We start from the raw sequence: 21,184 nt of genomic DNA on the forward strand, positions 1-21,184 counted from the left end.
CACGAAGACAAACAGCATAGAGAAAGAGACATTCAACACATGCTACCTGCTGTCACTGCACTGTATGGGTTGACGCAAGGATATGCAGAGTCAGGGAAAGCCCTTTTAGCAACTCAATAAGAAAGCCAGTGTGTGACTGATGCTTACCTATAGGGCAGAGAAGGATAGCTTACAGGGGATTTTCTTTCAAAGCTCTTCTAAGGGATCATAAGGCCCCTGGCCCAGCACTTAGATATGCTGTTATGCAAGAGAAGCAGAACAAAATACAATCAGAGGAAACAGTTAAAGTGGTTGAAATCAGCAGGTGAAAAAATGTAAAGGTGTTTCCCCGCCCCTGCTTTGGTGAAAAACTGAGGAATGGTTATGGAGAAGTGTAACCACTCTCAAATTCAGAGCAATGAACTATCCATGATATCAAAATTATAGTTTTAACCGTGTTCTGAGGCTAAATAGTGTGTGTTTACTTTGTTTACAAACATTGGAGTTAAACAAGCTTATATTTTGGGTTCTGATGGGGTACGACAGAACTAAGCTCATGAGGCATTTATTTTCTTCAAGAATCAATGGGTACATATAAAACATTTATGAGACAAATGGATGTAGCAACAACAGACTGCTCCTTTAAGGACGCAGAGACCACACTACGTAATGCCTAGGCCCACTCCGTTGCAAATCCTCAAGAGAAAGAACAACTCAAACTCCTGGAAAAGTGAGGGAAATAGGAAGGTCTGGAGCCAAGACCACATCCTGAGGAGCAAAGCAGACAGCATGGAAAATAGAGAGGGGCTCGGCTTCAGTCTACCCTCTTCCTTTTTTATTCTCTTTTTGCACTTAGTTTTTTTTGCGACGATTCTTCCAGAACCTTTTTTTTCTTCATCTAAACTATTCCACCAGGCAGTTGAGGAGAGTGGGCATTTTCATTACCTCCCTACACACTCATCACGTTGGATGTTTTGAACGCCAATTAAGTCCCTAAATTCGTTAACTGCTTTTCAATGCCCTCACTGCCCATTTCTTCATTAAATAATCTTAAAACCTAATATTTTAAACCATTTCAAGCCAGGCAGTAAATCATAGAGCAGAAAAGTTGCAGCTGTTAGTCATTATAACAGTGCACAGACAGAGTGGCTGCGAAGAAGGCACAAAGTAACCTGGCATATACAGGCTGAGGTGCTAATACTGTATTGCTCCAACCTGAAGGAATGTGTTCTAATCTGCTGAAGCCATTAAGGTTAGATGACTACCCACATCCCCACCTTCCTGTAACTCCAGCCTAGCTAGGAGTTTTATTTTCATATGGTCTCAATGACAGATGTGGATAGAAGGATGGGGCAAACCATCCACACAATTCCCCCTCTTCCCATCTTTCCGAAGCTCTTGCTACCTTAGTAAATCTCCTTGTTGTTTTGATTGAATTTGACATTTATAGCTAAGCAAAGACAAGATGGAGTCAGCACATTATTCCAAAAGGAAAACAAATAAAATGAGAGAGTGGTCGTATTCCCTTCCGATCCTATTGGAATGGAGACGCTAAGATCTATAAATCCGCTTTGCATGGAAACGTTATAAAACAATCCAGAGATGTGCAATAACACCAATGCATCAGTAAAACTCTGATGACTGCCTCTGATTGCACTCTTCCCTGTTGTATCCCTCTCTCCTAACTTACAGGGCAGGTGCATTAGCTTCACCCGGGTGAAATCCTACCCTGCTCCTCGTTATCCAGTCTACAACCAGCCCTCCACAGCCATCTACAGTCTGCCTCACACCTACAGTCACCCTTCCTCACACAGCACCCTCTCCCACATGCCCCCCTCTCCCACCTCCACTCTACCACCTCTGCCATCCACTCCCCCCCTCCCTCCTGCATCACCCCTCCCCCTTACACCCCCCCTCCAAACCGAGCTCTGCCCCCCACTTCTCTAAGTCCTCCACCACCTGTTTCTCCACCCACCCCTCCACCCTTTTGCCCTCCCACCCCTCCCCTCTTTTGCCCTCCCACCCCTCCCCTCTTTTGCCCTGCCACCCCTCCACCCTTTAGCTCTGCCACACCCCCTTCCCCAACTGGCTCTCTGCCCCCACCCCCTCAGGCCCCACCCCCATGCAGAGCTCCCCCCCCTTCTCGCCCTCCCCCACACCCGTCTGACCAATGCCTGTGAGGAAAGAGAAGAGAAGGGCAAAAACATCTGTCAAAGAACGGTTAGTGCTATCCGGGGTCCATGGGACGTCCCTACCCTAAACCCTACCCTTAACCATAACCCTTACCATTTTAAATTTCAACTTCAATGGGGTGAAGTCAGAGTTGGACATCCCAAGGACCCAGATAGCAAGGACCGTCAAAGAACTGAGCAGCATGGACCCTGAAGGCCCCTGAATACTGTGCCTTTCTCTCCTTCACCAATCGAAACCACTATCAACAGATGGACAGGCAGGACAGCAAGCTCAGCTCTAGTCATCAGAAATGCTTTCTACTTTACTCAGAGTATTGTAGAGAAGCTGAGCAATTGATCTGTGAAACAAAGTTCCATTCGATTTTTCATGTGCTCTATTCCAACTGACCAGGACCTTGGGCATAATTTCATATAGTGTATCTAGCTACAGGTAGTGCAAGACTTTGAGTATGGCTCACGAGACTACAGTGAAGATAATATCAACACTTTACTGCATTGCAGAAAAATGCAATCTTTAGCAGAAGGGATACACTTACAGTTGAAGTCGGAAGTTTACATACACTTAGGTTGGAGTCATTAAAACTCGTTTTTCAACCACTCCACAAATTTCTTTAACAAACTATAGTTTTGACAAGTCAGTTAGGAAATCTACTTTGTGCATGACACAAGTAATTTTTCCAACAATTGTTTACAGACAGATTATTTCACTGTACCACAATTCCAGTGGGTCAAAAGTTTACATACACTAAGTTGACTGTGCCTTTAAACAGCTTGGAAAATTCCAGAAAATGGTGTCATGGCTTTAGAAACTTCTGATAGGCTAATTGACATAATTTGAGTCAATTGGATGTCTACCTGTGGATGTATTTTAAGGCCTACCTTCAAACTCAGTGCCTCTTTGCTTGACATCATGGGAAAATCTAAAGAAATCAGTCAAGACGTCAGAAAAATAATTGTAGACCTCCACAAGTCTGGTTCATCCTTGGGAGAAATTTTCAAACGCCTGAAGGTACCACGTTCATCTGTACAAACAATAATACGCAAGTATAAACACCATGGGACCACGCAGCCGTCATACCGTTCAGGAAGGAGACGCGTTCTGTCTCCTAGAGATTAACATACTTTGGTGCGAAAGGTGCAAATCAATCCCAGAACAACAGCAAAGGGCCTTGTGAAGATGCTGGAGGAAACAGGTACAAAAGTATCTATATCCACAGTAAAACGAGTCCTATATCGACATAACCTTAAAGGCCGCTCACAGCAAGGAAGAAACCACATCTCCAAAACCGCCATAAAAAATCCAGACTACAGTTTGCAACTGCACATGGGGAAAAATATCGTACTTTTTGGAGAAATGTTCTCTGGTCTGATGAAATAGAACTGTTTGGGCATAATGACCATCGTTATGTTTGGAGGGAAAAGGGGAGGCTTGCAAGCCGAAGAACACCATCCCAACCGTGAAGCACGGGGGTGGCAGCATCATGTTGTGGGGGTGCTTGGCTGCAGGAGGGACTGGTGCACTTCACAAAATGGATGGCATTATGAGGATGGAAAATTTTGTGGATATATTGAAGCAACATCTCAAGACATCAGTCAGGAAGTTAAAGCTTGGTCGCAAATGGACAATGACCCCAAGCATGCTTCCAAAGTTGTGGCAAAATGGCTTAAGGACAACAAAGTCAAGGTCTTGGAGTGGCCATCACAAAGCCCTGCCCTCAAACCTATATAGAAAATGTGTTGGCAGAACTGAAAAAGTGTGTGTTCCAAGCAAGGAGGCCTACAAACCTGACTCAGTTACACCAGCTCTGTCGGGAGGAATGGGCCAAAATTCACCCAACTTATTGTGGGAAGCTTGTGGTAGGCTACCCAAAACGTTTGACCCAAGTTAAACAATTTAAAGGCAATGCTACCAAATACTAATTGAGTGTATGTAAACGTCTGACCCATTCGGAATGTGATGAAAGAAATCAAATCTGAAACAAATTATTCTCTCTACTATTATTCTGACATTTCACATTCTTAAAATAAAGTTGTGATCCTAACTGACCTAAAACAGGGAATTATTACTAGGATTAAATGTCAGGAATTGTGAAAAACTGAGTTTAAATGTATTTGGCTAAGGTGTATGTAAACTTCCGACTTCAACTGTACATATTTCATAAGTTAAAAGATCAATGGCTCAGATTTGAACTGAAATGTGTCTTATGTGTTATATTAGGTAAATATTACATGCTGATTGATAAAAATAGATGTGTATTTTGGATTAATTAATTAGACACATTGGCAAAACACATTGGCAAAGAGGAAAACCTCTGACTGGGGAAGAACAGATGACTTGGTTTACTTGCTTACACAGAGATCATGCAAAGGGTTTTTAAAGCAAAAATAATGGACTGTGGACTGTGGCAGAGTCCTGTGGACTCTTAAAGGCACAATATGGAATTTCAACAGTCGGACCCTGCTACTGGAGCTGATGGATATTTTTTAAGCTTTACATTGTTTACAAAAAAAGAGTAACAACCTCAGACATTGGGGTATGATAGGGTAAGGCAGTTGTACTAAGCTCATAAGTCATTATTATAATTTATGTAATTAATTGAAATGAATGACCATTGGAAATCAGCAAATCTGACAGATTGGGCCTTTAAACTCAGCATGGCTGACCTACCACTGGGCAACCAGGAACCAGCGACGAACATTGACCTTTGGCTGTTGTTATATGGGTCTTTTTGATGGTGTCACTATTGTGGTGTCGCCATTCCTACAGAGGTACTAGGAATGAGCATCTCTGTGAATCCACCAGGGTTTAATTCAATTTCCAATCCAGATATGTGTTTATTAAGTATGTTCTTGCTGAGTATCTTCAACTAATGTATAGAATGTATTCAAAACCAGTGAGGCCATTTTTTCTGTGTAATAAAATATTGAATTTCAGAACAATGATTTCCTGTTATGTAATTCATGATCATTTTGCTTAAAAGCATCTTCTATATTCTACAACTATCCCACATGATGTCCTAAAGCTATGTAACTCACTCCATCTATAGAGCAGAGTAGACTGGTAATGGTCCGGAGTTTCACAGATGAGATTGAAAAGTTAGGATGCTGAAATAACTTCAAACAGAATTCCTCTCAGAAGAAATGGCTCAATTTGAATAATGCATTGAGAAGTCTGAATAGGGTTGAGGTGGGCCTTCCAATGGCAGACTGACAAATTAGTCAATAATATAAAATCATTTTCGGAGATTGAATGTAATGCCAGCATCATCTCCTGCTGCTCTCTCTCTCAGTTCATCTGTCCTGGCCCCTGCAGACAGAACAGGCTGTCATGAGGACAGGGCTTTAGGGGATGCAGTAGTCAGAAGTTCTGAGGAACATTAGCTTTGAATTTCACATGACAACTGACACCAATCACTGTATTCACACATGCTTAGATCTCTGTCCACCCACTTCCCATTATATACAGAATGCATGTACACACGTCTTAATTGTGAGCAGCATCGGCATATGGATTCTGTAAGAGAGTACATATTGTCAAGTCCCTGGACTTTAAGGTGCACTTGTACAGTTTCATTAAAGATTCATGTGGAGCAGCCTTGAACACAGCAGATGTAATGTTGAGCACTGGAGACCATATACACCACCATATACCTGTAGATGTTCTAACCTCTGGACCAGACAGATTTCCCCTGACAAGCCAGATCAACATGGACACAGCTAATCACCATCAGTTGTCATGACAGGGTTTAGGGGCAGTCAAATCAGATGAACAGAGAAAAGTAACATAACCCATAGTAGCAAGTAAAGTAATAAGAAAATGTGTATTTTCAGTGAAACCTGTCTATGTTTAGGGGGGTTATAGTTTAGACTAACCAACTGTGAATGGCACTAGCAGTTCGTAAAGGAGCCTAAGCGGAAAATAGACTGAACGCAATTATTCAAAAACTACAGCTCATTATTGAAACATATTCCATAGTTTCTGCAACTAATTTTGTTCTACCCGCTGGTGGCTTTGAGTCTCTAGTGACTCTTGTCAAGGAGTGACATTTTTAAATTGGAATGCAATTTAATTTTTATTTTATTTCACCTTTATTTAACCAGGTAGGCTAGTTGAGAACAAGTTCTCATTTGCAACTGCGACCTGGCCAAGATAAAGCAAAGCAGTTCGACACACAACAATACAGTTACACATGGAACATACAATCAAAAATACAGTAGAAAAATCTATATACAGCATGTGCAAATGAGGTAGGATAAGAGAGGTAAGGCAATAAATAGGTCATGTTGGCGAAGTAATTACAATATAGCAATTAAACACCGGAATGGTAGGATGTACAGAAGATGAATGTGCAAGTAGAGATACTGGGGTGCAAAGGAGCAAGATAAATAAATACAGTATGGGGGTGAGGTAGATTGGATGGGCAAATTACAGATGAGCTATGTACAGGTGCAGAGCTATGTACAAGTGCAGTGATCTGTGAGCTGCTCTGACAGCTGGTGCTTAAAGCTAGTGAGGGAGGTAAGAGTCTCCGGTTTCAGAGATTTTTGCAGTTCGTTCCAGCCATTGGCAGCAGAGAACTGGAAGGAGAGGCAGCCAAAAGAGGAATTGGCTTTGGGGGTGACCAGTGAGGTATACCTGCTGGTGCGCGTGCTACAGGTGGGTGCTGCTATGGTGACCAATGAGCTGAGATAAGGCGGGGCTTTACCTAGCAGAGACTTGTAGATGACCTGGAGCCAGTGGGTTTGGCGATGAGTATGAAGCAATGGCCAGCCAACGAGAGTGTACAGGTCGCAGTGGTGGGTAACATATGGGGCTTTGGTGACAAAACGGATGGCACTGTGATAAACTGCATCCAATTTGTTGAGTAGAGTGTTGGAGGCTATTTTATAGACGACATCGCCGAAGTCGAGGAATGGTAGGATGGTCAGTTTTACGAGGGTATGTTTGGCAGCATGAGTGAAGGATGCTTTGTTGCTAAATAGGAAGCCGGTTCTAGATTTAATTTTGGATTGGAGATGCTTAATGTGAGTCTGGATGGAGAGTTTACAGTCTAACCAGACACCTAGGTATTTGTAGTTGTCAACATATTCTAAGTCAGAACCGTCCAGAGTAGTGATGCTGGACGGGCGGGCAGGTGCGGGCAGTGATCGGTTGAAGAGCATGCACTTAGTTTTACTTGCATTTAAGAGCAGTTGGAGGCCACGGAAGAAGAGTTGTATGGCATTGAAGCTCATCTGGAGGGTAGTTAGCACAGTGTCCAAGGAAGGGCCAGAAGTATACAGAATGGTGTCATCTGTGTAGAGGTGGATCAGAGAATCACCAGCAGCGAGAGTGACATCATTGATGTATACAGAGAAGAGAGTCGGCCCGAGAATTGAACCCTGTGGCACCCCCATAGAGACTGCCAGAGGTCCGGGCAACAGGCCCTCCGATTTGACACACTGAACTCTATCAGAGTAGTTGGTGAACCAGGTGAAGCAATCATTTGAAAAACCAAGGCTGTTAAGTCTGCCAATAAGAATGTGGTGATTGACAGAGTCAAAAGCCTTGGCCAGGTCGATGAATACGGCTGCACAGTAATGTCTCTTATCGATGGCGGTTATGATATCGTTTAGGACCTTGAGCGTGGCTGAGGTGCACCCATGACCAGCTCTGAAACCAGATTGCATAGCGGAAAAGGTACGGTGGGATTCGAAGTGGTCGGTAATCTGTTTGTTGACTTGGCTTTCGAAGACCTTAGAAAGGCAGGGTAGGATAGATATAGCTCTGTAGCAATTTGGGTCTAGAGTGTCTCCCCCTTTGAAGAGGGGGATGACCGCGGCAGCTTTCCAATCTTTGGGAATCTCAGACGATACAAAAGAGAGGTTGCACAGGCTAGTAATAGGGGTTGCAACAATTTCAGCAGATCATTTTTAAAAGAGAGGGTCCAGATTGTCTAGCCTGGCTGATTTGTAGGTGTCCAGGTTTTGCAGTTCTTTAAGAACATCAGCTATCTGGATTTGGGTGAAGGAGAAATAGGGGAGGGTTGGGCGAGTTATTGTGGGGAGTGCAGGGCTGTTGACCGGGGTAGGGGTAGCTATGGCCAGCCATAGAAAAATGCTTATAGTGGATTTATCGGTGGTGACAGTGTTTCCTAGCCTCAGTGCAGTGGGTAGCTGGGAGGAGGTGCTCTTATTCTCCATGGACTTTACAGCGTCCCAGAACTTTTTTGAGTTTGTGCAACAGGATGCAAATTTCTGCTTGAAAAAGCTAACATTAGCTTTCCTAACTGCCTGTGTATATTTGTTCCTGACTTCCCTGAAAAGTTGCATATCACGGGGGCTATTCGATGCTAATGCAGAAGGCAGTGATCGCTGAGATCTTGGTTGAAAACAGCAGAGGTGTATTTGGAGGGCAAGTTGGTTAGGATGCCCGTGTTTATGGATTTGGGGTTGTACCTGGTGGGTACATTGACAATTTGTGAGAGATTGAGGGCATCAAGCTTAGGTTGTAGGATGGCCGGGTGTTAAGCATGTCCCAGTTTAGGTCACCTAGCAGCACTAGCTCTGAAGATAGATGGGGGGCAATCAGTTCACATATGGTGTCCAGGGCACAGCTGGGGGCAGAGGGTGGTCTATAGCAAGCAGCAATGGTGAGAGACTTGTTTCTGGAAAGGTGGATTTTTAAAAGTAGAAGTTCCAATTGTTTGGGTACAGACCTGGATAGTAAGACAGAACTCTGCAGGCTATCTCTGCAGTAGATTGCAACACCGCCCCCTTTGGCAGTTCTATCTTGTTGGAAAATGTTATAGTTAGGGATGGAAATTGTTGTGTTTTTGGTGGTCTTCCTGAGCCAGGATTCAAACACGGCTAGGACATCCGGGTTGGCAGAGTGTGCTAGGGCAGTGAATAAAACAAACTTAATGAGGAGGCTTCTAATGTTAACATGCATGAAACCAAGGCTTTTACGGTTACAGAAGTCAGCAAATGATAGCACCTGGGGAATGGGAGTGGAGCTAGGCACTGCAGGGCCTGGATTAACCTCCACATCACCAGAGGAATAGAAGAGGAGTAGGATAAGGGTACGGCTAAAGACTAAAATAACTGGTCCTCTAGTACGTTCAGAACAGAGAGTAAACGGAGCAGATTTCTGGGCACGGTAGAATAGATTCAAGGCATAATGTACAGACAAAGGTATGGTAGGATGTGGATACAGTGAGGGTAAACCTGTGCCTAGAGTGATGATGAAAGAGATATTGTCCCTAGAAATTTCATTTAAACCAGGTGATGTCACCGCATGTGTGGTAGGTGGAACTAAAGTGTTAAATAAGGCATATTGAGCAGGGCTAGAGGCTCTACAGTGAAATAAGGCAATAAATACTTACCAAAACAGCAATGGACAAGGCATATTGACGTTAGCGAGAGGCATGCGTAGGCGAGTGATCATAGGAGTCCAGTGAGTGGCTTCAGGCAGCTTGCGGGCCGGGGCTAACAAGCTAACAGAAGGGCCTTGGAGGGACGTCGCGACGGAAGAAAGTCTGTTGTGGCCCCCTCGTGCTATTACATCGGCAGACGGATCAGCAGGGGTCCGTGTGGTGAACCAGGTCAGAATAGGTTAATGGCCAAAGAATTTGTTCGGTGGGCCTCTTAAGCTAACAGTCCGATGTGCTCTGGACAGCTAGCATGCTAGTGGATGGGATTTCAGGGGACGAAGCGACGACAGAGCCAGTTGAGAAAAACCCCACCGGGCGGATCACGTCGGTGGTCCAGTTGTGATGAGTCGGCGGGGGTCCAAGCCAGTTGGCAAAAAGAGGTATTGTAGCCCAAGTAGTGGCTGATGGACCTCTTTGGCTAGCCGGGAGATGGGCCTAGCAAGGCTAGCTCCAGGCTAATTGGTTATTGCTTCGGGACAGTGATGCTAGCCAGGAGTGGCCACTCGAATAGGTAAATAGGTGAAAAATAGGTGAAGAAATAGGTGAAAAAAATTAAATTAAAATAAAAGGTTCAGAGCTTGCGGTAGGAATCCGGAGATATGGAGAAAAATACGTCCGAATTGCTCTGGTTTGAGCCGCGCTGTGCAGACTGGCGAGAGTTATCCGTGCTAGAGGTGGCTGATGACCACTAGCTGACTAATAGCTAGTAGCTAGTTAGCTGGCTAGCATCTGTTTTGGTTCTGGTTCAGACGACGGATCAGCAAGGCTCCGTATGGTGGGTATAGTGGCCAAAGAATTTGTCCGATGGGCCTCTTAAGCTAAGAGTCTGATGTACTTTAGACAGCTAGCGGGCCGTGGCTAACTAGTAGCCAGTTAGCTAGTTAGCCACGGCTAGCTTTTGATGAGTTCTTAAGTATAAAAATAGCAGATCCGTACCACATTGGGTGAGGCGGGTTGCAGGAGAATATATTCAGTCCATAGATAGAAAGTGATATTAAAATATGAAATATATATACAAAAAAAAAGGAAAAACGATTTTTACAAGGGACAGGAAGGGACAAGACAAAAACACACGTCCGACTGCTACGCCATCTTGGATTTTTTAAATTTTTATTAAGTGAATGAGACACAGAGGGGAAAGGGAATTTAGAGAGAAGAATTGTGTAATGCTTGGCTTGGTTTTTGTGCATACAAATGCACATGCACAAATGAAACAATGGAGTCAAAGCAATTAACGTTGTCTTTAAAACAACATTGCACTTGCCCGTTTGGGCAGCCACAAAGCAAATTGCACCAAATAGTTTTACAGTATTTGAGTATATTTCTTTAATCTCTGTTTAACTCCCTAGAGTCAATGTCCACGCTGCGACGGAAATCTAATTAGCATATTACAATTTTTAAAAATCAGTCAGTTGAAGCTACAGATATCAGTTTTTTTTTCATGGGATGCGTCTCAACCCGCCCCATCTGTGATGTCTCACTTCTGCATCTGCGGGGAAAGGTGACAGAGCTAGAGCAGTATTTGTCAGACCATGAGACAACCCGAAAACTGGTCTTCTCACAAAATCGTTTGTAGTGTCCGAACGGTTTGGCCTACAAACTATGACCCCTCTGTGGAAAGGTGAGAACACGTACACTACCGTTCAAAAGTTTGGGGTCACTTAGAAATGACCTAGTTTTTGAAAGAAATTGAAATAACATCAAATTGATCAGAAAGACAGTGTAGACATTGTAAATGTTGTAAATGACTATTGTAGCTGGAAACATTGTAGCTGGAAACATAGGCATACAGAGGCCCATTATCAGCAACCATCACTCCTGTGTTCCAATGGCACGTTGTGTTGGCTAAGCCAAGTTTATCATTTTAAAAGGCTAATTGATCATTAGAAAACCCTTTTGCAATTATGTTGGCACAGCTGAAAACTGTTGTGCTTATTAAAGAAGCAATAAAACTGGCCTTCTTTAGACTAGTTGAGTATCTGGAGCATCAGCATTAGTGGGTTTGATTACAGGCTCAAAATGGCCAGAAACAAAGCACTTTCTTCTGAAACTTATCAGTCTATTCTTGTTCTGAGAAATGAAGGCTATTCCATGTGAGAAATTGACAAGAAACCGAAGATCTTGTACAACGATGTGTACTACTCCCATCACAGAACAGCGCAAACTGGCTCTAACCAGAATAGAAAGAGGAGTGGGAGGCCCCGGTACACAACTGAGCAAGAGGACAAGTATATTAGAATGTCTAGTTTGAGAAACTGATGCCTCACAAGTCCTCAACTGGCAGCTGCATTAAATAGTACCCGCAAAACACCAGTCTCAACGTCAACAGTGAAGAGGCGACTCCGGGATGCTGGCCTTCCAGGCAGAGTTGGAAAGAAAAAACCTTATCTCAGACTGGCCAATAAAAATAAAAATGGGACTTTTTCTAGTGTCCACAAGAAGGTGAGTCCAGAAATGTCTTCTATGCTGCTGCATAAATAATGTAATATGCCAGGGAGATATGAATACTGTAGCCAAGAAAGTAATACTGAGTGTATGTTGTGTAGTAAGCTGTTTGTAGGCCCTGTGCCTCACCGTAATAATTTGGTCCCTTTTCCCCTCATAACTTCGCCTACTGTTCTGACTTTATGGTGCACATGTAGCCTATAGCCTGTTTTGGAGAAATGTAATCATTGAATATTGTAAGAGCTTTCATTGTCTGCTTATATGCCCCTTTATTTATCCTACGGTACTGACTTGGTGTACAGGACGAATACTGTAATAACGGCCCATGTTCTGAATGCTATCGCTGTACATTTCAAAAGTGCTGAACAAATAGTAACAGTGCATTCGGAAAGTATTCAGACCCCTTGACTTTTTCCACATATAGTTATGTTAAAGCTTTATTCTAAAATGGTTTTAATTGTTTGTTTTTTTACAACACACAATACCTCATAATGACTTGCAAATTATTATAAAACATTTTTTCTTTTTTATATCACATTTATATAAGTATTCAGACCCTTTACTCACTACTTTTTTCAAGCACTTTTGGCAACGATTACAGCCTCAAGTCTTTTTGGGGAGTTTCTCCCATTCTTCTCTGCAGATCCTCTTCTGGAAGGTTCTCCCATCCCCACAGAGAAACTCTGCAGCCCTGTCAGAGTGACCATCGGGTTCTTGGTCACGTCCCTGACAAAGTCCATTCTCCTCCAGTTGCTCAGTTTAGCCAGGCAGCCAGCTCTAGGAAGAATCTTGGTGGCTCCAAACTTCTTCCATTTAAGGATGGAGGCCACTATATTCTTGGGAACCTTCAACGCTGCAGAATAATTTTGGTACCTTTCCCCAGATCTGTTCCCCGACACAATCCTGTCTCCGAGCTCTTACGGACAATTCCTTCGACCTCATGGCTTCTTTTTTGCTCTGACATGCACTGTCAACTGTGGATCCTTATACAGAGAGGTGTGTGCCTTTCCAAATCATGTCCAATCAATTGAATTTACCACAGGTGGACTCCAATCAAGTTGTAGAAACATCTCAAGGATGCTCAATAGAAACAGGATGCACCTGAGCTCAATTTTTTGTCTTATAACAAAGAGTCTGAATACTTACGTAAATATGGTATCTGTTTTTTTTTTTTTTCGCCAGACATGGCTGACATGTCTGGTGGATATGCAGGCCACGGAAGAACTGGGACATTTTCACCTTGCAGGACTTGGAGCCATGCATTATCATGCTGAAACATGAGGTGATGGCGGTGGATCAATGGCACGACAATGGGCCTCAGGAACTCGTCACAGTATCTCTGTGCATTCAAAATGCAATTGTGTTTGTTGTCCGTAGCTTATTCCTGCCCATACCATAACGCCACAGCTACCATGGGGCACTCTGTTCACAACGCTGACATCAGCAAACCACTCGCCCACCTAACACGTGGTCTACGGTTGTGAGGCCAGTTGGACGTAATGCCAAATTCTCAAACATGACATTGATGGCAGCTTATGGTAGAGAAATTAACATGACATTTTCTGGCAACAGCTCTGATGGACATTCCTGCAGTCAGCATGCCAATTACACGCACCCTCAAAATTTGAGACATCTGCGGCATTGTGTTGTGTGACAAAACTGCAAAATGGCGCCGGAAGAAATGGCAGCAGTTTTACAGGAGCCCAACCAATTGTGCTATTATGTGGGGTTTTTCACGTTATTTGTAACTTATTTTATACATAATGTTTCTGCAACCGTATCTTACGGCAAAAAAGAGCTTCCGGATATCAGGACAGCGATCACTCACCTCGGATTAGACAAAGATTTTTTATTCAACAAACAAGACGCACAAGACATTCTCCAAACACCCCACAGGGCCGACATCCCCGTTATTTGCAAGAGGAAGCGACGCAGGTACAGAGGACAAAGAGCCGGATGCCTGGTCAGGACCCAGAGAAGGCGACTGGGAAAGCTGCCGTTACCGCCAATACTACTCAACCAACGTGCAATCATTGGACAATAATTGAGGAGTAGACCACATCAGTCACTGGCTTCATCAATAAGTGCATCGAGGACGTCGTCCCCACAGTGACTGTACGTACATACCCCAACCAGAAGCCATGGATTACAGACAACATTTGCACCGAGCTAAAGGGTAGAGCTGCCGCTTTCAAGGTGCGGGACTCTAACCCGGAAGCTTACAAGAAATCTTGCTATGCCCTGCGATGAACCATCAAACAGGTCAAGCGTCAATACAGGGCTAAGAATGAATCATACTACACCGGCTCCGAATCTCGTCTTATGTGGCAGGGCTTGCAAACTATTACAGACTACAAAGGGAAGCACAGCCGCGAGCTGCCCAGTGACACGAGCCTACCAGACAAGCTAAATCACTTCTATGCTCGCTTCGAGGCAAGCAACACTGAGGCATGCATGAGAGCATCAGCTGTTCCGGACGACTGTGTGATCACACTCTCCGTAGCCAACGTGAGTAAGACCTTTAAACAGGTCAACATACACAAGGCTGTGGGGCCAGACGGATTACCAGGACGTGTGCTCTGGGCATGTGCTGATCAACTGGCAGGTGTCTTCACTGACATTTTCAACCTCTCCCTGATTAAGTCTGTAATACCAACATGTTTCAAGCAGACCACCATAGTCCCTGTGCCCAAGAACACAAAGGAAACCTGCCTAAATGACTACAGACCCGTAGCACTCATGTCCGTAGCCATGAAGTGCTTTGAAAGGTTGGTAATGGCTCACATCAACACCATTATCCCAGAAACCCTAGACCCACTCCAATGTGCATACCGCCCAAACAGATCCACAAATGATGCAATCTCTATTGCACTCCACACTGCCCTTTTCCACGTGGACAAAAGGAACACTTATGTGAGAATGCTATTCATTGACTACAGCTCAGCATTCAACACCATAGTACCCTCAAAGCTCATCACTAAGCTAAGGATCCTGGGACTAAACACCTCCCTCTGCAACTGGATCCTGGACTTCCTGACAGGCCACCCCCAGGTGGTGAGGGTAGGTAGCAACACATCTGCCACGCTGATCCTCAACACTGGAGCTCCCCTGGGGTGCGTGCTCAGTCCCCTCCTGTCCTCCCTGTTCACCCAAGCCTGCATGGCCAGGCATGACTCCAACACCATCATTAAGTTTGCAGACGACACAACAGTGGTAGACCTGATCACCGACAACGACGAGACAGCCTATAGGGAGGAAGTCAGAGACCTGGCCGGGTGGTGCCAGAATAACAACCTATCCCTCAACGTAACCAAGACTAAGGAGATTATTGTGGACTACAGGAAAAGGAGGACCGAGCACACCCTCATTCTCATTGACGGGGCTGTAGTGGAGCAGGTTGAGAGCTTCAAGTTCCTTGGTGTCCACATCAACAACAAACTAGAATGGTCCAAACACACCAAGACAGTCGTGAAGAGGGCACGACAAAGCCTATTCCTCCTCAGGAAACTGAAAAGATTTGGCATCGGTCCTGAGATCCTCAAAAGGCTCTACAGCTGCAACATCGAGAGCATCCTGACTGGTTGCATCACTGCCTGGTACGGCAATTGCTCGGCCTCTGACCGCAAGGCACTACAGAGGGTAGTGCGTACGGCCCAGTACATCACTGGGGCTAAACAGCCTGCCATCCAGGAGCTCTACACCAGGCGGTGTCAGAGAAAGGCCCTAAAAATTGTCAAAGACCCCAGCCACCCCAGTCATAGACTGTTCTCTCTACTACCACATGGCAAGCAGTACCGGAGTGCCAAGTCGAGGACAAAAAGGCTTCTCAACAGTTTTTACCCCCAAGCCATAAGACTCCTGAACAGGTAATCAAATGGCTACCCGGACTATTTGCATTGTGTGCCCCTCCAACCCCCCCAACCCCTCTTTTTAGGCTGCTGCTACTCTGTTTATCATATATGCATAGTCACCTTAACTATACATTCATGTACATAATACCTCAATTGGGCCGACCAACCAGTGCTCCCGCACATTGGCTAACCGGGCTATCAGCATTGTGTCCCACCCACCACCAGCCAACCCCTCTTTTACGCTACTGCTACTCTCTGTTCATCATATATGCATAGTCACTTCAACCATATCTACATACTACCTCAATCAGCCTGACTAACCGCTGTCTGTATGTAGCCTCGCTACTGTATATAGCCTGTCTTTTTACTGTTGTTTTATTTCTTTACCTACCAATTGTTCACCTAATACCTTTTTTGCACTATTGGTTAGAGCCTGTAAGTAGGCATTTCACTGTAAGGTTGTATTCAGCGCACGTGAAAAATAAACTTTGATTTGATATTAGAGTAGCCTTTTATTGTCCCCAACACAAGGTGTAATGATCAGCTTCTTGATATGCCACACCTGTCAGGTGGATTATCTTGGCAAAGGAGAAATTAGATTCTTTGTCTTGATGACAGCTTTGCATACTCTCAGCCAGCTTCATGAGGTAGTTACCTGGAATGCATTTCAATTAAAGGTGTAACTTGTTAAGTTAATTTGTGGAATTTCTTTCCTTCATAATGCGTTTGAGCCAATCAGTTGTGTTGCGACAAGTTAGGGGTAGTATACAGACGATAGCCCTATTTGGCAAAAGACCAAGTCCATATTATGGCAAGAACAGATCAAATAAGCAAAGTGAAATGACAGTCCATCATTGATTTAAGACATGGTCATTCAATACGGAACATTTCAAGAAGTTTCTTCAAGTGCAGTCACAAAAATCATCAAGCACTATGATGAAACTGGCTCTCATGAGGACCGACACAGGAAAGGAAGACCCAGAGTTAGCTCTGCTGCAGAGGACAAGTTCATTAGAGTTACCAGCCTCAGAAAATGCAGCCCAAACAAATGCTTCAGAGAGTTCAAGTAACAGACACATTTCAACATCAACTGTTCAGAGGAGACTGCGTGAATCAGACCTTCATGGTTAAATTGCTGCAAAGAAACCACTACTAAAGGACACAAATAATAAGAAGAGACTTGCTTGGGCCAAGATACACAAGCAATGGACATTAGACTGGTGGAAATATGTCCTTTGGTCTGATGAGTCTAAATTTTAGATTTTTGGTTCCAGCCGCCATGTCTTTGTGAGACGCCGAGTAGGTGAACGGATGATCTCTGCATGTGTGGTTCCCACCATGAAGCATGGAGGAGGTGTGATGGTGTGGGGGTGCTTTGCTGGTGACGATGTTGGTGATTTATTTTTAATTCACCATCACCATCTGGTGAAGCGCTTAGTGGAACTATCATTTGTTTTTCAACAGGACAATGAACCAACACACCTCCAGGCTGTGTAAGGGCTATTTGACCAATAAGTAGAGTAATTGTGGAGTGCATCCACAATCACCCAACCTCAACCCAATTGAGATGGTTTGGGATGATTTGGACCGCAGAGTGAAGAAAAAGCAGACAATAAGTGCTCCTTCAAGAATGTTGGAAAATAATTCCAGGTGAATCTGGTTGAGAGAATGCCAAGAGTGTGCAAAGCGGTCATCAAAGGGTGGCTACTTTGAAGAGTCTAAAATATTAAATATATTTTGATTTGTTTAACAATGTTTTGGTTACTACATGATTCCATATGTGTTATTTTATAGTTTTGAGGCTTCACTATTATTCTACAATGTAGAAAATAGTAAATTATTAAACTAGGCAAGTCAGTTAAGAACAAATTCTTATTTACAATGACGGCCTACCAGGGAACAGTGGGTTAACTGCCTTGTTCAGGGGCAGAACAATAGATTTTTACCTTGTCAGCTTGAGGATTCAATCCAGCAACCTTTCGGTTACTGGCCCAACACTCTAACCACTAGGCTAGCTGCTGCCCCATACATGAAGTGCTTTCATTTCTAAATGGTAAAACAGATACTGTTGGTATGAAAACACCCTCAAATAAAAGCTGACATTCTGTACTGTCGCCTAATACGAAACATTCTATCTCAAATTGAAAATGCTGGAGTATAGAGCCAAAAGTATAACGCTGTTATATAATGACACTTTGAGAAGCAGACACAGCCACAATCCTGTGGAGAGAGAACTGAAGCATGCCATGTGGCCGATCACAGAGCCAACTGTAACTACTAGCTGAGCTTGGAGGCAGAGGGATTGGAGGCAGTAAAAGAAAAGGCCCAACCATGATGACATAGCCCTGGCAGAGGAGGTTAAGAACCAGGCACACATACTCAAGGGAGAGCTGAGGCTCTGTGAGCTGCCCCTCGATCAACTCCTTCAGTGTGATAGACAAGTAGATCACTCCACTACAGCTACTTCTGTTGCAATTTCAAAATGATGAGGGGGATGCTGAGAACACGCTTGCTCGCATTGGATTAATCAACCATATAAGACTCTTCAATTCCATTTTGTATTAAGCCTAGATCCAAACAATAATCCAATCAACTGATTCATTAGAGATAAGAAAGCCACTTGACAGTGAGTACACATACACAAATGATGTCTAAATACGCATATTGTTAAAATGAATGTCCAAATCAGATTGGTAGACATGTCAAGTGACTGAATACATTATCCGTAATAGGCCTACTACAGCATTGCATGAAAAATCATTTTAGTTAACAGCAGTGTGGTTGTTAAGAAAACATTGAACAGCAAGGTTGTTGTAGGGAACAGTAATCCTAGATTAGAGCACCAGACTGCTGTGCTTTCCTCAATGAATGGATTCATAGATCAATACCAGGATTAGGGATATATAGAGGGAGGGATAACATGAAAGCAAATGAAATCTATACAGCATTCAAACAACATGACATATACTGAGTGAGAAAAAAAAACATATATGACAGGACGTCACATCCATACAGCACTCATCCGAGGTGGATCCTTTGGAAAATGATAGGTCAGAGAGGTTCCTAATCTGTTTTGTCACAAGGCTCAACCTAAACTTGAAAGTATTACTTAAGTAGTTTTTTGGGGTATCTGTACTTTACTATTCATATTTTTGACTACTTTTACTCAACCACATTCCTTAAGAAAAGTATGTACTTTTTACTCCATACAGGAAAATTGTCTAATTACTGTATCAAGAGAACATCCCTAATCATCCCTACTGCTTCTGATCTGGCGGAATCACTAAACACATGCTTTGATTGTAAATTATATCTGAGTGTTGGAGCGTGCCCCTGGCTACCCGTAAATAACTAAAAACAAGAAAATGGTGCTGTCTGGTTTGCTTAATAAGGAATTTGAAAGTATTTATCAATTACTTTTGATACTTAAGTATATTTTAGCAATTACATGTACTTTTTATATATATATATATATATACACTGCTCAAAAAAATAAAGGGAACACTTAAACAACACAATGTAACTCCAAGTCAATCACACTTCTGTGAAATCAAACTGTCCACTTAGGAAGCAACACTGATTGACAATAATTTTCACATGCTGTTGTGCAAATGGAATAGACAACAGGTGGAAATTATAGGCAATTAGCAAGACACCCCCAATAAAGGAGTGGTTCTGCAGGTGGGGACCACAGACCACTTCTCAGTTCCTATGCTTCCTGGCTGATGTTTTGGTCACTTTTGAATGCTGGCGGTGCTTTCACTCTAGTGGTAGCATGAGACGGAGTCTACAACCCACACAAGTGGCTCAGGTAGTGCAGCTCATCCAGGATGGCACATCAATGCGAGCTGTGGCAAGAAGGTTTGCTGTGTCTGTCAGCGTAGTGTCCAGAGCATGGAGGCGCTACCAGGAGACAGGCCAGTACATCAGGAGACGTGGAGGAGTCCGTAGGAGGGCAACAACCCAGCAGCAGGACCGCTACCTCCGCCTTTGTGCAAGGAGGAGCAGGAGAAGCACTGCCAGAGCCCTGCAAAATGACCTCCAGCAGGCCACAAATGTGCATGTGTCTGCTCAAACGGTCAGAAACAGACTCCATGAGGGTGGTATGAGGGCCCGACGTCCACAGGTGGGGGTTGTGCTTACAGCCCAACACCGTGCAGGACGTTTGGCATTTGCCAGAGAACACCAAGATTGGCAAATTCGCCACTGGCGCCCTGTGCTCTTCACAGATGAAAGCAGGTTCACACTAAGCACGTGACAGAGGTGACAGAGTCTGGAGATGCCGTGGAGAACGTTCTGCTGCCTGCAACATCCTCCAGCATGACCGGTTTGGCGGTGGGTCAGTCATGGTGTAGGGTGGCATTTCTTCGGGGGGCCGCACAGCCCTCCATGTGCTCGCCAGAGGTAGCCTGACTGCCATTAGGTACCGAGATGAGATCCTCAGACCCCTTGTGAGACCATATGCTGGTGCGGTTGGCCCTAGGTTCCTCCTAATGCAAGACAATGCTAGACCTCATGTGGCTGGAGTGTGTCAGCAGTTCCTGCAAGAGGAAGGCATTGATGCTATGGACTGGCCTGCCCGTTCCCCAGACCTGAATCCAATTGAGCACATCTGGGACATCATGTCTCGCTCCATCCACCAACGCCACGTTGCACCACAGACTGTCCAGGAGTTGGTGGATGCTTTAGTCCAGGTCTGGGAGAAGATCCCTCAGGAGACCATCCGCCACCTCATCAGGAGTATGCCCAGGCGTTGTAGGGAGGTCATACAGGCACGTGGAGGCCACACACACTACTGAGCCTCATTTTGACTTGTTTTAAGGACATTACATCAAAGTTGGATCAGCCTGTAGTGTGGTTTTCCACTTTAATTTTGAGTGTGACTCCAAATCCATACCTCCATGGGTTCATAAATTGGATTTCCAATGATTATTTTTGTGTGATTTTGTTGTCAGCACATTCAACTATGTAAATAAAAAAGTATTTAATAAGATTATTTCTTTCATTCAGATCTAGGATTTAAAACCAAATACTTTTACTCAAGTAGAATTTTACTGGGGGACTTTCACTTTTACTTGAGTCATTTTCTATTAAGGTATCTTTACTTTTACTCAAGTATGACCATTGGGTACTTTTTACACCACTGGGCTCAACAAGTAAACTTTCATTTACTTTAATATTTAACTGATTAAATCACAGGATTTGCTGTGATTATTCGTGATTCATTGCACATTAGAAATTTGCTCAAATTAAGAATTTTCATTTTTTTTAAACATTTCACGAATATTGACATCTTGATTTTGTC

At 43.9% G+C, this 21,184-nt stretch overlaps 1 protein-coding gene and 1 pseudogene across 1 annotated transcript in view; one reads left to right on the forward strand and one right to left on the reverse strand.

Annotated features, from left to right (window-relative positions):
- The window catches only part of LOC106568239 (anthrax toxin receptor 1-like), a 47,746-nt pseudogene extending 44,796 nt beyond the window's left edge, over nucleotides 1-2,950 (forward strand).
- Nucleotides 1-21,184, reverse strand: part of LOC106568237 (AP2-associated protein kinase 1) — a 110,094-nt gene that overhangs the window by 43,872 nt on the left and 45,038 nt on the right. The window lies entirely within an intron of this gene.

Source organism: Salmo salar, chromosome ssa13 (assembly GCF_905237065.1).
Source record: "Salmo salar chromosome ssa13, Ssal_v3.1, whole genome shotgun sequence".
In the NCBI taxonomy this organism is placed as follows: domain Eukaryota; kingdom Metazoa; phylum Chordata; class Actinopteri; order Salmoniformes; family Salmonidae; genus Salmo; species Salmo salar.